This window comes from Chinchilla lanigera, unplaced genomic scaffold (assembly GCF_000276665.1).
Source record: "Chinchilla lanigera isolate Chin_1 unplaced genomic scaffold, ChiLan1.0 scaffold00060, whole genome shotgun sequence".
NCBI lineage: Eukaryota > Metazoa > Chordata > Mammalia > Rodentia > Chinchillidae > Chinchilla > Chinchilla lanigera.
This window is the reverse complement of record NW_004955461.1, coordinates 13,346,772-13,360,714: the sequence shown is the minus strand read 5'-3', so window position 1 is coordinate 13,360,714 and position 13,943 is coordinate 13,346,772. Positions and strand designations below refer to the sequence as shown.

The window sequence follows — 13,943 nt, the reverse complement described above, 5'->3', positions numbered from 1 at the left end:
AATACATGTGATATCCCAGAAAATAACACATGAGAAAGCAGCAAGGAATAAGAAAGGAGCAAAAAGATACCAGACATAAAAAATAATCAGCAAGATTGTAGATGCAAAAATATCTTTTGAATAGTTATGTACTTTCCCTTTAATTCAAGAACAGGGCACCCACAATGATTAGAATAAGTAAGCAATGCTACAGGGTAAAAAATTAATGAGCAGAAATTAATTATATTTTCATACAGTAGAAATGAATATTTTGAAAATGATTTAAGGAATAAATTCCACTTATAATAACATCAAATGAGCAAAAACTGAAGAAAATATAGCAAATGGTGTAAGATTCATAGAAATTAGAGAACACTTTAAAAATGGAAAGACAGGCTCATGGATTTGAAGAATAATATTGTTAACGTGGCAATAGTCTTCAGGAATACCTACATATTCAATGCAATCTATCAAAAATCCCACCTGGCTTACTTTCTATTTTCCAAGAAATTGAGAAACTGTCCCAAAATCCATGGAAAAATGTAAGGACCAAAAAATTCATAGAAAAATGTAAGGACTGAGAAAACCCAAAAAATCCCAAGGAACAAGATTAGGGAATTCACTAATTTTCCAACTTACAACATTACGACAATGAAGGCATAGTGGTAGAGTCACTGGATATACATGTATGTATCAGTGGAGCAGAATTTACAGTTCAGAAATTAACCTTATATCTGTTTTTAAATTGATTTTTGACAAGGGGACTAAAAATACAAGTGTAAACTGACAGGACCACTGTGAAGATCAGTATGGAGATTCCTTAAAAAACTAAAAATAGAAATTCCATTTAATTCAGCTATTCCCCTTCTAGGTATCTTCCTGAAAGCGTTGAAACATAACTCAATGATGTATGCATACTCATGTTTATAGCAGCGCAATTCATAATAGCTAAATCTTGGAAACAGCCTATATGTCCATCAATGGATGAATGGATAAAGACAATAATTTATACATGTTGGAGTACTACTCTGCCAAAAAGAAGGATAAACTTGAGGCATTTGTGGGAAAATGGATGCACACAGCTTAAGCACTGCATAGTTTCTCTTACATGAAAGCTTAATGTATAAATACAGTATGAAATAAATGATAGGTAATGAGAAGGAGCAAGGGAGGGAGAGAGAAAGAAAGAGAGGGAGGGAGGGAGAGAAAGAGAAAAAGTTATTGTGTCCTAAGTATGTTTCTGTAGTCAGTTTCCAGTTTCACTTCAATATGGTGTGACAGCTTACATGGCAGGACTTCCATTTCTTTTGGATATGTTAGGGTCTTTATTGTCTCTCTATTTGAGCTACTATTTCTTGTGATTTTACAAGGAATGTGTACTCTGCAATTTTTACATACAGTATAATGCTACATCTGAGGCATGATGTTGCTGATTTTGTTCCATTACAGATTTTTCTACCTTCTTTGGGTGTCAAAACTGAAGGAAGTGTTTTGAAATTTTTAGTAATGTTTGTGGAGCTATTATTTTCACCTCAGTTTCATGTATTTGTTCTTGTTAAAGAATTGCACTTTATATCATTATATGATCACTGTAATATTTGTTTACTTTGAAGCACAAATTGAGTAGTGTCAAATTAATATATTTTCCGCATGTTTTGTTGAGTCAATGCTAGACTAGTGTATATGTGTACCTATTTTTCTATTTAACCTATGTTTTATATTTGCCTTATATTTGTTATATTTTTTAAAAATTGTGTATTTTTCAGTAGTTAAAATGTATTTAAAGAGGAGAGGCTGGAATGCAATAGAAAATGGTCTCTGATAAGTGGTGCTAGGACAGGGAGTATCCATAAGCAAAAGAATGTTGATGCCTGCCTCACATCATATATAGATATTAACTCAAAATGCATCATATTCTTTAATACAAGAGCTAAAACTATAGAACTCTTAAGAATATGTAGACAGAGGTGCAAACCATCTTGACTTTAGGGTATGCAACGATTTATTACATATGACACCTAAAGCCCATTTTAAAAAGTAAACAAATTGGACCTCATCAATAGTAACAGCTTTTGTGCTCCAAAGAACTCTATGAAGCAAATGAAAGGAAATGGATTTGGAGAAAAAAAAAATTTCAGTTTATATATTGGATAGAGAACTTATATAAAGAGCTCTTACAAAACAGAAAAAGACAACATTTACAAAATAGGCAAGGGATAAATATAGATATCTTCAAATCAAATATCCACATGATCAAAATAGATGGTCAAATTTATTGTCACTAAAGAAATAAAAATCAAAACAATAATAAGATATAATTCATACCTACTAGAATGGCTAAAATAAAAAGACAAACAATTATAAGTACTGATATGGTTATGGAGAAATAGGAAATTTCTTTGCATTTTTGTCCTAATTTAATCTTGAGGTGTTAATTGAGAGTTGCTGTAAACTAACCCTACCATAACCAGCTTTAGGTCATGGGTGGTTAAGTGCGCCTTTCAGGAAATACTTTGTCCTGGCAGATGTCCTGATGCCCATGTCTGAATTGTGACCAGATGTCCTTCTCACAGGACATGTGTTTACACTGGGACCTGCCCTTATGGCCCTTGCCTGAGTTGGATTCAATTCATTCTGACCAAGATAGCCACACTCAAAGAGAACCCCAACTAGGAAAAGAGGCTTAGGTGTGTTGATCAGGTAGGACATGGAGGAGACAGCTCAACAGTGTGTGAAATTATGGAAATAACTTACTCTTTACAGATTCCTATGGGAAGAAAGTAGCACCCTCATAGGACCCAATTAAGACAGGTTTGCTTACTCAGTGGTAGGGAATGAGAAAGAGGGGTAAAGACTTCTGGGCTAAAGTCTCTTTGGGGTCAAGGGCATCACTCGATCAGGTTTCCCATGGGGGGCTTCCCTTGGTAGGTTTGGAGCAAGCAAGAGTGAGTTTCATGGGGTCTCTTAGGGAATGGTAACTCTAAGCATATCTGCACAGTCCATGTGGAGTGCATGCATCCATGGATTAGTCAAGTAGGTTGTATTTAACCATCCCATGATACCCAGGTGAGCTCTATTGATGTACTAAAGGTGCTCTTGATGCCTGGTGCTGTATCCTTCCATCCCACCTCCAAATTCAGCCCAAAAACCTGGACCTGTAATTTGGGTCAAAGCAATATAGAAAGATTAGAATCCCCTTTGCAAAAATAGGAGTAAAAGCCCATTATATTGTTTACCTAGGCTCCTGTTGCAGTTTATAGGTCTATGCTACAAAATTGGAAATGACTAGCACATTGGTACACACATTAGAAACTTTTAAGTCATTTTAATCAACAGGAATGAACAAATGCTAAAATGAGCTCAGGCACTGGCTTGGACTGTCACTGACTCAGACCTAACCAGCTGACTTTGTGGTTCCTGGTCAGTAGCATATACAAGGCCAAGGAATGCTGAGGACAATGAGAACATTGCCGGTTCTGCCTCAAGATGGATTTAGTCATGCCTGGCCTTTTAGTGTGAGATAAATTAGGAAAAGTGAGGGAGTTGTTTGGGGAAAGCATAGTCCTAAGGAAAAACATATTTCTTATTATCCAAATATTAAGAACCACTTGAAAACAACTCATCAAAAGCCATTCATAAAAAAAATATTAATCCTTTCACCCTGACTCACCCAACCACATAGAGTTAAAGCCTTACTTAATTGACCTGTGGACAAATGAAATGAGAGGTATCATGCAATGAGGACTGAAAAAATTTTAGAATCCCTAAATTATTGAAAATTAAGCCTCTAGTGGATTCCTCTTGTCCCCAGCTAGACTCTGGAGTTATTATGGCTGATACTTAAAGTTGGAGTTAGGATCCTACTTGATACTTCAGGGTGGTCTTCACATCCATGTGACTAGTGTCTACTGAATTTTAGTATACGTGCTGCCAGAAGTAAGCACAAGTGCTCAATGAAATGTAGGCATAAAATGACAGTTCCTGGAATCTTGTCTGGTCCTTTGTGCTAGAGCGCAAAGATCAACCATGGTTCCACCACACCTGTCAGGACAGCTTCTGAGCCTAGCATCCTGTAGAGCTATCGTGTTATCTGGCTTTGCTATTGGCAGGAAATCTTAAAACATTGGAACACTGGTGTGAGGAAATTGCTACCTGAAGGCTGGAGTGATCCTATTTTATAGCTTTAGTATCTATGGGTAAGTTTTCCAGATTTGGCAAATAAAAGCATAGGACGCTCAGTTAAATTTCAATTTGGGATAAATGAATTTTAGCATCAGCGTATCTCCTGTGGTTTTTGGCAGCTGAGTTCAAAGGATTATACTAAATTCGCTACTTTAGTGTGGAGACTATATTAATGTGAACCAAACTAGGCTGTAGTATACTTAATTGGTGCTAAATAGAATAAATATGAAATTGAAAGGAAACAATATTGCCAAGAAGCAAATGTAATATATAAATTGGTGATCAATTACATGCAGTCATTCAGAAATTTTAGACTGCTGTGTGGAAAAGACCTTTCCTAGCTGTTTCTAGCTTAATTATTGAACTGACAGTCCTCGAGACCATCTTATTTAAATTTTTGTTTTTAAAATAACTCCTATTCAGTATAGTATGATGGGCATATCTTTAAATCTTCCAAGTTCCCAAAATAGAGGACATAAAGTTCTTACCACTCAGCCTAGGGTTCTGTTGCTTGATTCAGATGGAAGGTGTGAATTGGTAAAGTGTAGTTCTGCTAGCAGTCCTCATATCATCAGATAGCGCTGGATGCCCTCAGTTGACACAGCCAGTTGCTGGACTGTCACTGCGCCACTGCTGTCCAGCATCTTCCAAGTTTGGATACTACAGTTTGACTCTTCCGGGTACTGGTCTCTGCAGCTCTTCAGCGCTAACAACCCTTAATGCTTTTGGACTTTCTTTTGAAACAATTACTCTGTTCACACTACTCAGGATAAACATCCAGAGTGGATCTTACAGGACTTTTGGAGCCCACAGTATCTGAGAAATAAATCACGAGCAGGTTCACAGGACCACCAAAGGGCTGTGCTGCAGCACAGAGGGGGTCAGTACATGGAAGTGAGCCCTCTTAGACTGACCCAAGAAGTACAGGCCTGTGATTGGTCCAAATACAGGTCCATGATTGGTGCAGGGCTCCAGAACAGCTTCAGACATGAGGACCGTTAGCAGAACTATACTTTACTGGTTCACAGTTTCAGTGGTGATCCTGTCAGGGATCAGGGCTAGAACAGGGAATCTTCTGGAAGACTAGAACTTGGGGTTGGAGGTATTGACAATGGCCCTACATAATCTTTCCCTAGTCTTTGCCATGCCAGAGTGCCCCCACCTCATCTTCAAAACAGCAACAGTAGCTTCTGGAGGGGTGGGGGCTGGGGAGAGCCACTGCACTGATAGCTGAACTGCGCGCTTGTTGGGAGTGCACTGGAGGAGAGTGGCTGCTAGATAGCCAGGGAGGACATTCAAGCAAGTTGTCCTAGTTCATGGCAGGTGGGAGTAAAGCGGAGGTGTGGGAAAGCCCACTGCCAAGTCATGCCACTCCTCAGCCAGGAGAGTCAGGCACTTCTCTTCTGTCTCAAAACCATATTTAGAAATGACACAGCAACTTGCAAAAGCAGGAGATGATACTGTGGGCTGGCTTAACTTTTCTGAGAATAGTTTTGTAAATACAGCAGCCTTATCCACAATGGTTACATCCTAAGTGTCCCCACTGGGCTCCTAAAACTGTAGATAGTACTGAATCTGATATCTACTGTGTTTTTTCATATATCCATACCTATATATCATTTTATTGATAAATTAGGCATGATAAGAGATTAACAGCTAGTGGAACAATTATAAAATATTGTAATAAAAGTTACATAAATGTAGTCTCACTTTCTGAAAATTATTTTTGTATTGTATTCACCCTTCTTCTGAAGACTGTGACACAATGCCTGTGAGATGAGATGAAGTAAGGTAACGTAAGTACTGTGTTAGAATTAGGCTACCAGGTAAGGGTCACTTGAGCTCACGGTCTATAACACCATGACAGACTTGATTTGGTAACTTAGCTAGATACTAAGTGACTAACTGGTGGATAACATATACAGTGTGGATATGGTGGACAAAGGGATGATTCATCCTGAGTGAGATGAATAGGACAGCATCACATTTTATCATCTAACACAGAATGGTGCACAGATTAAATTTTATGAGCTACTTCTGTTATTTTTCATTTAAGTTTTTGAATTACGGTTGACCATTTGTAAAAAACTAGACTGCTTTATGGAAATGTTTGGCTTAACATTTAAAATATGTCATCTCACTGACTTTTACTTTGTATAATCTGTTGAAAAACTAATTTTATTTCAGATAATTTGTATTTAATGAATTGCTTCTTTCTTGCTTTCAAGTTTCTTTTGTTGCCTTGACCATAGCGTGCCTTTGTACTGATCCTAGTTTATCCTACTTTGAATTTGTTAAGTTTTTGGCTATTTAGATTTACATCTTACATCAAATTTAGGGATTTGTGGTTATTACTTCAAATATTCTTTTTGCCTCTTTCCTTCTCTACAGTGAACATGTTGCTTTTCTTGATGTGGCTCAGAGATCTTAGGTTATTTCGTTTTCCTCAACTTTCTGTGTTCCTTAGACTGGATGAACTCCATTGATTCACCTTCAAAGTTCCTTGTTTCTTTTTCCTGCCTGCTCAATTCTGTTATAGAACCATTATAGTAAATGTTTCTAGTTATTGTACTTTTACCCCCACAGTTTCTATTTTTTTAAAAATAATTTTTCTCCTTCCTGGTATTCTCTACTTGGGGAGACACTGTTTTCCTTATTTTCTTCAGTAATTTTCCCATTGTCACCTTTCCCTCTTTGAGCATGTTTAAGTTAGTTTAAAATATTCATTTTGTACATTTAATATTTGGGCTTTCTCGAGGACAGCTTCTGTGTTTTGTTTCTGCAAATGGGCTATAATTTTTCTACATTCATTAATTATTTTGTTGTTGAGGCAGAACATTATTATTAGCAAATCTGAAAATAAGATTCTCCTTTTCCCAACTTGTTATTACTTCTTTCTGAGATTTGTTATTTAGTAGTTTTTCTAAGAAAGCAGCCAAGGTTCAGAGTTAATGTAAACTTGGCCCTTGATTGCTCTCTTTTTGTTTTTGATGATTTCTCTCTAAAGTCTTTGTTCCAATCATCCTCACTATTTTGATGCCCCTCTACCTCTTGAGATAGTCTACTCTCTTACAAACACTTATGCTTACCAACACTGGGTAGTTTTCTGGGAAGTCTACTACTTATATTTGAAGAATGTCAGTTTCTGCTAATGATGCATAGGCTATGTATTCAGCAACCATTAAGTGAGGCAGCTATGTAAGCACCCTTGCAAAATAAACAGTATCTTGCGGACCACTTCACCTAATAAACCCACAGCCACCAAAGATAGGACCAACTGGCAAACCTGTGCCTCTCCAGCACAGCTTTAACTTGTTTAGCTTCCTAATGGATCTAGAGCATCCCAAAGCAGCATCAAGGGAGAGAAAGACATGGTACAGTCTTCTGGTTAGATAGAACCATCTCCTTGACTTGGAGCAAAGATGCTACTGGTGACCAGATCTGCAGATACAGTGGGCAGATGTTTCCCATGGGTTTCACAGATCCAACACTGAATTTAGGCAATCAAACGACTTCAATGAAGGATTGAGCTTGATTCCAACTAGAACAAGGCCAATATTCCTTCCCCTTATCTTATAGGGAAAAACAAGTTCTTGAGTGATGGTTTGCACTTATGGTGTTTAAGCTGCCTAGCTCATGGTGGCTGAGAAGCAAAACAAGGGAACAGTATCAGGGGCCAGGTGTAGATCTCAAGGTCATATCTCCATGATCCACACAGACACACTCAGATGTGTGCTTTACTAATCTGTTAGGTAGCTCCCAAGCCAGTCAACTTGACAATTAGGCTTGACCATTAGGCCTCTGTATTTCCTGGAAGGAGAAAAAAACATTATGAAATAAATGGGCCATCATAGGCAACACAGCCTTGGAAACACCCATGTAGCTGCCCAGTGACCACAGAAGCTAATGTTGATGGGGTCAGCTCAGGACTTCTAGGAATGAGGGAACAGAGGAGTCTCTGGTATCACATCTATGTTTTTTTAACCATGTATATGCCACATCTCACTACCTAGTCTAGTCTTTCACTAGGTAAGAAACTTACATTTGCTTAGCCACTACCTGGGAGTTGAAATATGTACTTGTATACTACTTATCCCACCTCTTGAAGGCTATGTATAAAATTCTTGTTTTAAAATCTTCCTTTCTTTTGCTGTGAATCTTCACACATTCTCATTCCAATATTGTCAATAATGCCAATCCTTTCAACAGAAGATACTAGAGTATCAGAAGTTTCATAGGCCCTAAATCTTCACAACTAAATTATCTCCATGTAAGTCAGTCCCCACAAGAAGGGTGCTCCAGAACACAGTCATTCCCACATCTGAAGTCAAATGGCTAATTCTTAATTAGAGGCTTAAGTGACCCTGTAACATTCTTGAAATCAAACAGACTGAAAGAGATGTGAGGTTGCCAGGGGTTAAGGAGAGAGTGGGGGTAGGATAGAAGTGGGTTTGGCTGTGGAGGGCAAGGTGAGGGGTCCTTGTGTGGTTGGAGAAGTTTTGTATCTTGATTGTATCAGCCAGCCTGATACAATCATCTGGACTGTGATATTGTCCTATAGCAGTGGTGGTGAACCTCTGACATGCATGTTATTTGTTTTTCTTTTAAGACAAAATTTGTTGCTATATGGTATTCAGATTTTATTGTGGTGTTTGAATTTTGCAATAAATACGTGGGCTTTGGGTTGCAGTTTGGGCGCTGGTTTCCAAAAGGTTCACCATCACTGTACTGTAGCTTTGCAAGATGTCACCACCGGAAAAATGGGGTAAAGAAGACTGTGTAAACAGTACAGACAATCTGCATTTCTTATACCTGAATGTGATTCTGCAGTTATCATTCTCAAAATTTTTTACTTTTTAAATAGTGAAAGATTACTAATTACCAGAAAGGAACCATGAGAAGGGACTTTGCTTAAAAGTTGCCTGAGGGAGGAAGTAAGAAGAATATTAAGTCACTTACATTAAATTTTTAGAAAACTGAACTTAGGGAGTTTGTTAACAATTTCTTGGAAACACTAAGATATAGTAAAATGTAGTGAACATTTCTAAAGCACTGACTATCAAGCTACATGATATCCCATTTATTGAAATTATGTTCTCTTGAAATTGATTTGAAAGTCTAATTCCTGATACAAAACCATGTGTTGTAATCAGGGTTCACAAGGGGAACAGTACAGGGCACATAATTTATAGAGTTATTTTATAATAGTTACCCAAAGAATGATATACAAAGAGAGTACAGGAAATCTGTTCACTCACTAAAGACCAAAAGAATCCAGCTGAAGGCCTGAATCTCATGGCAATGTCCTGCATGAGTCCAGCTGAAAACCTAGAGCCCATAAGACTGCCCCTGCCCCACCTGAGTCCCTGTCTTTAAGTAACAAACCAAGGTTCTGCCTTGGTGAAAATTTGTTCTTGAAGGATACTTTAAGTCTGTGACTCATTTTATTTTGAGAAAAGATTCCAGCTGACTAGAAAACCAGATCAGCAGCCTTTTGGTGTTTGTGTCATATGGCATGGGAAAATATCTCTTGCTCAAAGACCTCCATCAAAGTCAGATGAAAGAAGTGGTAGGCGAGAGTGGGGGTGTTGCCTTCACATCAGACTGATGTCACTGAGGCCAAGCAAAAGGAGTGGTGCCTGGTGAATCTTGACCACATTCTGCCACATGAGAACCAAAACACAAGTCATGTAACATATAAATTATGTAACATATATATGTTATATGACTCCATTTATAGGAAATGTCTAGAACAGACAAATTCAGAGAGCAGAAAGTAGATTAGTGTTGATCTAGAGCTGTGTGTATGTGTGTGTGTTGTGTGTATGTGTGTGTGTGTGATAACTGACCATCATGGTGCTATGATTTTAACATATCCAAAGTTCGTGTGTTGAAACTTAATCCCTAACATGAATGTTGAGAGGTGGAAAATTTAAGAGATGATGGGTTAATGCTATGCTCATGGGACAGGGTTAGACCTGCTATGGTAAGCAGGCTATGGTTCAGTCCTCCAACTCCCTCCAAGTTTCCCCTGAGAAGACCGGAGTCTAGAGGCTGGGCAGACCTTTCTATTACACATGGAGAAGCAGGCTGATGTGGCACGGTGAGGCTGGGGCAGACATGAACTATACACTTTGGCTCTTCTGTCAAGGAAGATGGCACCGACAGTTGGAAATGCCCCTCAGTGCCCAGGATTCTTCTCAGCATCTGAGCTGAGGATGCATTCTCTCTGTACAGCTCTTGGCAGCCACTGAGCATGGTGGGGCATGAAGGCCTTGGTTTACTGCCCAGTACAGGACTCACTGGCTGTACAGTGTGGCCCAGGGCCACTTAGGATGGCAAAGATGGAGAGGATAAGGAAATGAGTGGTATAAGAAAGATGGGAAGCAAAGTATAGCACTGCACATCTTCTCTAGCTTCATAGCCACAAATAATCAAGTTGACATAGATATTGCTTTACTGTCCCATTCCCCTGACCCAGAAGCATCAGTCAGGTAGGCAACTGCAGTTTGGAGTAGTCTAGGGAAGTGAGAAACAGGGGGATGTATCAGCCTGCTCTTTCCATCTCCTTTATAGGTCAAAGCTCACCCTCTGAAGACCTGGACCCCATATTTCTAGCATCTACAGCGTATTCAAGAACCCAGATCTCCTACTCCATGTTGTGCTGTTTCAACCACATATGAAAGTAGAAGGGAAACATGCACAAGGTCAGCTTGCTTGTCGGAGATGGTCGTGAAGTAATCAATGTGCTCTACAGTCCTAAAAAGTTATGTGAAGTATTGTAAGTAGAATGCATCCACATTGGGAGTAAATGGCTGCCTAAGAAGCTTTCCACCAAAGGGAGACTTGAACCCTATATTCCAAGGGATCAGTTGTGTGAAAATGCCAACACACCACCAGATTTATACTCAGTGACCACTGCCAGGCACTAATCTCTAGAAGGATCTTGATATGGTTATAAGGTGCCACATGGAGACTGTTTCAACCCTACAGAGTTGCCCCAAGTAGCAGTTCAAGAACACAGGATAATGATCTATGGATATTTAATAGCACTCCCAAGTACTTACTCAGAATAGGGAAATATTTAGGCCAACGCTCCACTTATCTTCCTTCTGAGAATTGTCGTATATGCTCATCTCAGTGTATGGCCCTTCTCTTCTAAACCTATGACTGGGAACCTTACTTTATTTGGGGGACTCTCTGGATTCTCCTCTTGTCTGTGTCCAGGGAAGCTTGGTATGTGGGATAGTTCCAGGAAAATGCTAGTGTCAGGAAGACGTGCTGCCCTCCATGAGTGGCAATCTGCTCCCACAAAGTCATCTGTCCCAAGGATCAGGACTATTTCCTTCTTCTAAGGGTCATACGTGCACTCTAAAGCTCATGCCTGACTCTATGGGCACTGCTGCTTTGAGCAGTGCTGTGAGATTCATGAATGTAGCGGAGAAGAAACTTACTTCTTTGGTTAAGGACTGCCATGCTAAAAAACTCTTTTCATCTGTTTCTTAGTAATTTCAGCATTTGACTCCTCTATTTAAAGTTACATCCATGTTAAGATGGGTACATGACACAGGACAGTATCTCCTTCCACATTCTGGGGAAAGCAAATCTTGGCTTGGAAAGGTGATATATTTGACTTTTTCTCTAAGCCCCAAAGCCTTTAGAATTATGTCCATCCACAATTACAAAACTGCTTAATGGAGGCACAGTCTGTAGCAGAGGACAGTGTGTTATCTCCACAGTCTAATTAATGGAGCTCACATCTTCCTGGGTCCAGGGGGTCCTCTTCCTGAGGGAAAATACAGGAAAGGGGAGAAGTCTATGTTAAAGTTGGCCTCAGGGCCGTATTAGTACTCATCATCTCCCTCTCCTACTTTCACTCTGAGATTTTCCTGGTCCTGAACTACTACCTCTATTTTATACCTCCCCCAACCCAGATAAGGTAGTGGGAACTAACTCTCACCTCTGAAGGGTAAAAGCCCCTGGTAGACACATCCTTCTCAGGCTGGTGCATTGTGCTTTCACAATAAGAGAGACTAAGAATTGTCCAATTGTCACCTGAGCACATGCAGCCCTCCCTGCCCTTGTATGATGGCAGGTCCACCTCCACCTCAGACACCAGTCAGCCCTGCTAGGATGGTGACAACTCTTCCTGCCTAGTGGTCCCTAGACACAGGAGTTCAGAGTGGAAGGGCTGCAGTCATAATCTACACTTCATGGCAACCATTGCTGTGGCCCTTGGCAAGAATGAACCTTCCTCCTCCTGGTTCTCCAGAGCTCCTCTCCTTAGGATTAGGACCTCCCATTCCACAGCACCGAGATTGTAAGAGGTCTATGCAGTCTCTATGAGCCACTGGGAATGATAGTAAGAAAAGCTACCAGCTTCTACTCCTTGGTTTTAGACTCACCATTCTTATTGGGTTAAAAAAACACATAAAACCTCCAATTCAGTATACATTCTGCATCCTGGAGGCTGGCACCCATCCTTAGAGCCTTGCCTCTGAGCTGGTGCTTCAGGCACCAATGGGAGAGATGGTTACTCTGCTTTATGAGGATTGTCCTATGTGGTGCAGACATAGGGCATGGCTTTGGAACCCCGAGTACTCTGCACTTTGATTTTTCTCCAGATGGGGTTTACCACCAGATGCACAATGTACCCTTTCCCACCACTGACGCCTCCAGCACATTAGTGTCTGCCTGAAGGTATCGTCTCAGTATCAGGGCCTTTGTACTCACTGCTGCAGACCACTTTCCTTCCCTCACCACACCCAAATTGACAAAGTCTTTTGTGTCACCTGGTATGTGGGTAGGAAGGAAAACCTTTTTGGAGAACAGCTTACAGAGCCCTGTGGATCCTATGAGAAAATGTGCTTCTATGTGAGTATAGATGCGATTGGCTGCAATTTATTATTTCCTGTAAAACATGCCTTTCACCTCTTGACTTCTAAAATCTTTCCTGAAATAGCAGGTCCCCAAATTCCTTGTAGTCCTCTCCTGCCTTAAGAGTTTTCTTACCATGGGCCCCTCCTGCTCTTCCTGTATGATCAGGAAGGTGCATCCCATAATGGATTGGTGTGATGTTCCATAGCCTGCTCAGCCTTCTTGAATTATAATCTGTCAGAGCTGGGAGGGTTTCAGTATGCAAAATGAATGCATATTATCCAATGTTCTGTGTGAATTCAGATAATTCCCAGTTGGGTGTAAATTCTTGCGCTGTCCACATCAGTGGGTGTATAGTGCCAACCAAGCTATCACAGTGCTTCTATGTCTGGCCCAGCAGCTGGGATTAGAACTTATACTTTGCTGATCTTAGGGTCATCAACAGTTATTCTGCAACTTATCCCTAGTTTCTGAAGAAGAAAGATAGGTGAATAACATAGAGATGGGGAAAGGAAAACCACCCTGTGTCCCTAGTCTTCTTAAGAGTGACAGTTTTGCAATTGCCTCTGCATGCATTGTATTATATTGGGTGTTGTCTTGGGGAAGGGGCAGTTTAAGTAGCTTCTAGATGACCTTGCCTACAGTGACAGCTCTGACCTCACAGGCTAAGGATCAAATATATGGGTTACTCCAAAGATGTCATAACCAGTCATTTTCAGGGGCTTGAAAAATAACCAGTAGATGGGTCTAAAGAGACAGTGTTCCTGGGGAAGCTCACCCTATCTAAGTGACCAGTCACAGACTGGCTCTCAAAAGCTTGTATTTAACCATACTTCCACCCAATCATGAAGATGGGAGAGACATGGGGGCATGAATGTAAGTTAATATCTTATATCTAAAACAGC

The 13,943-nt window shown here is 40.0% G+C and overlaps 1 long non-coding RNA gene across 1 annotated transcript in view; it reads left to right on the top strand.

The window, feature by feature from the left end:
* The window catches only part of LOC102021946, a 35,396-nt gene extending 24,450 nt beyond the window's left edge, over positions 1–10,946 (top strand). The window contains exon 3 of the long non-coding RNA XR_263085.1: positions 10,738–10,946. This is a non-coding gene — a long non-coding RNA (uncharacterized LOC102021946). The remainder of the gene's footprint in view (positions 1–10,737) is intronic.
* The last annotated feature ends 2,997 nt before the right edge of the window (positions 10,947–13,943 follow it).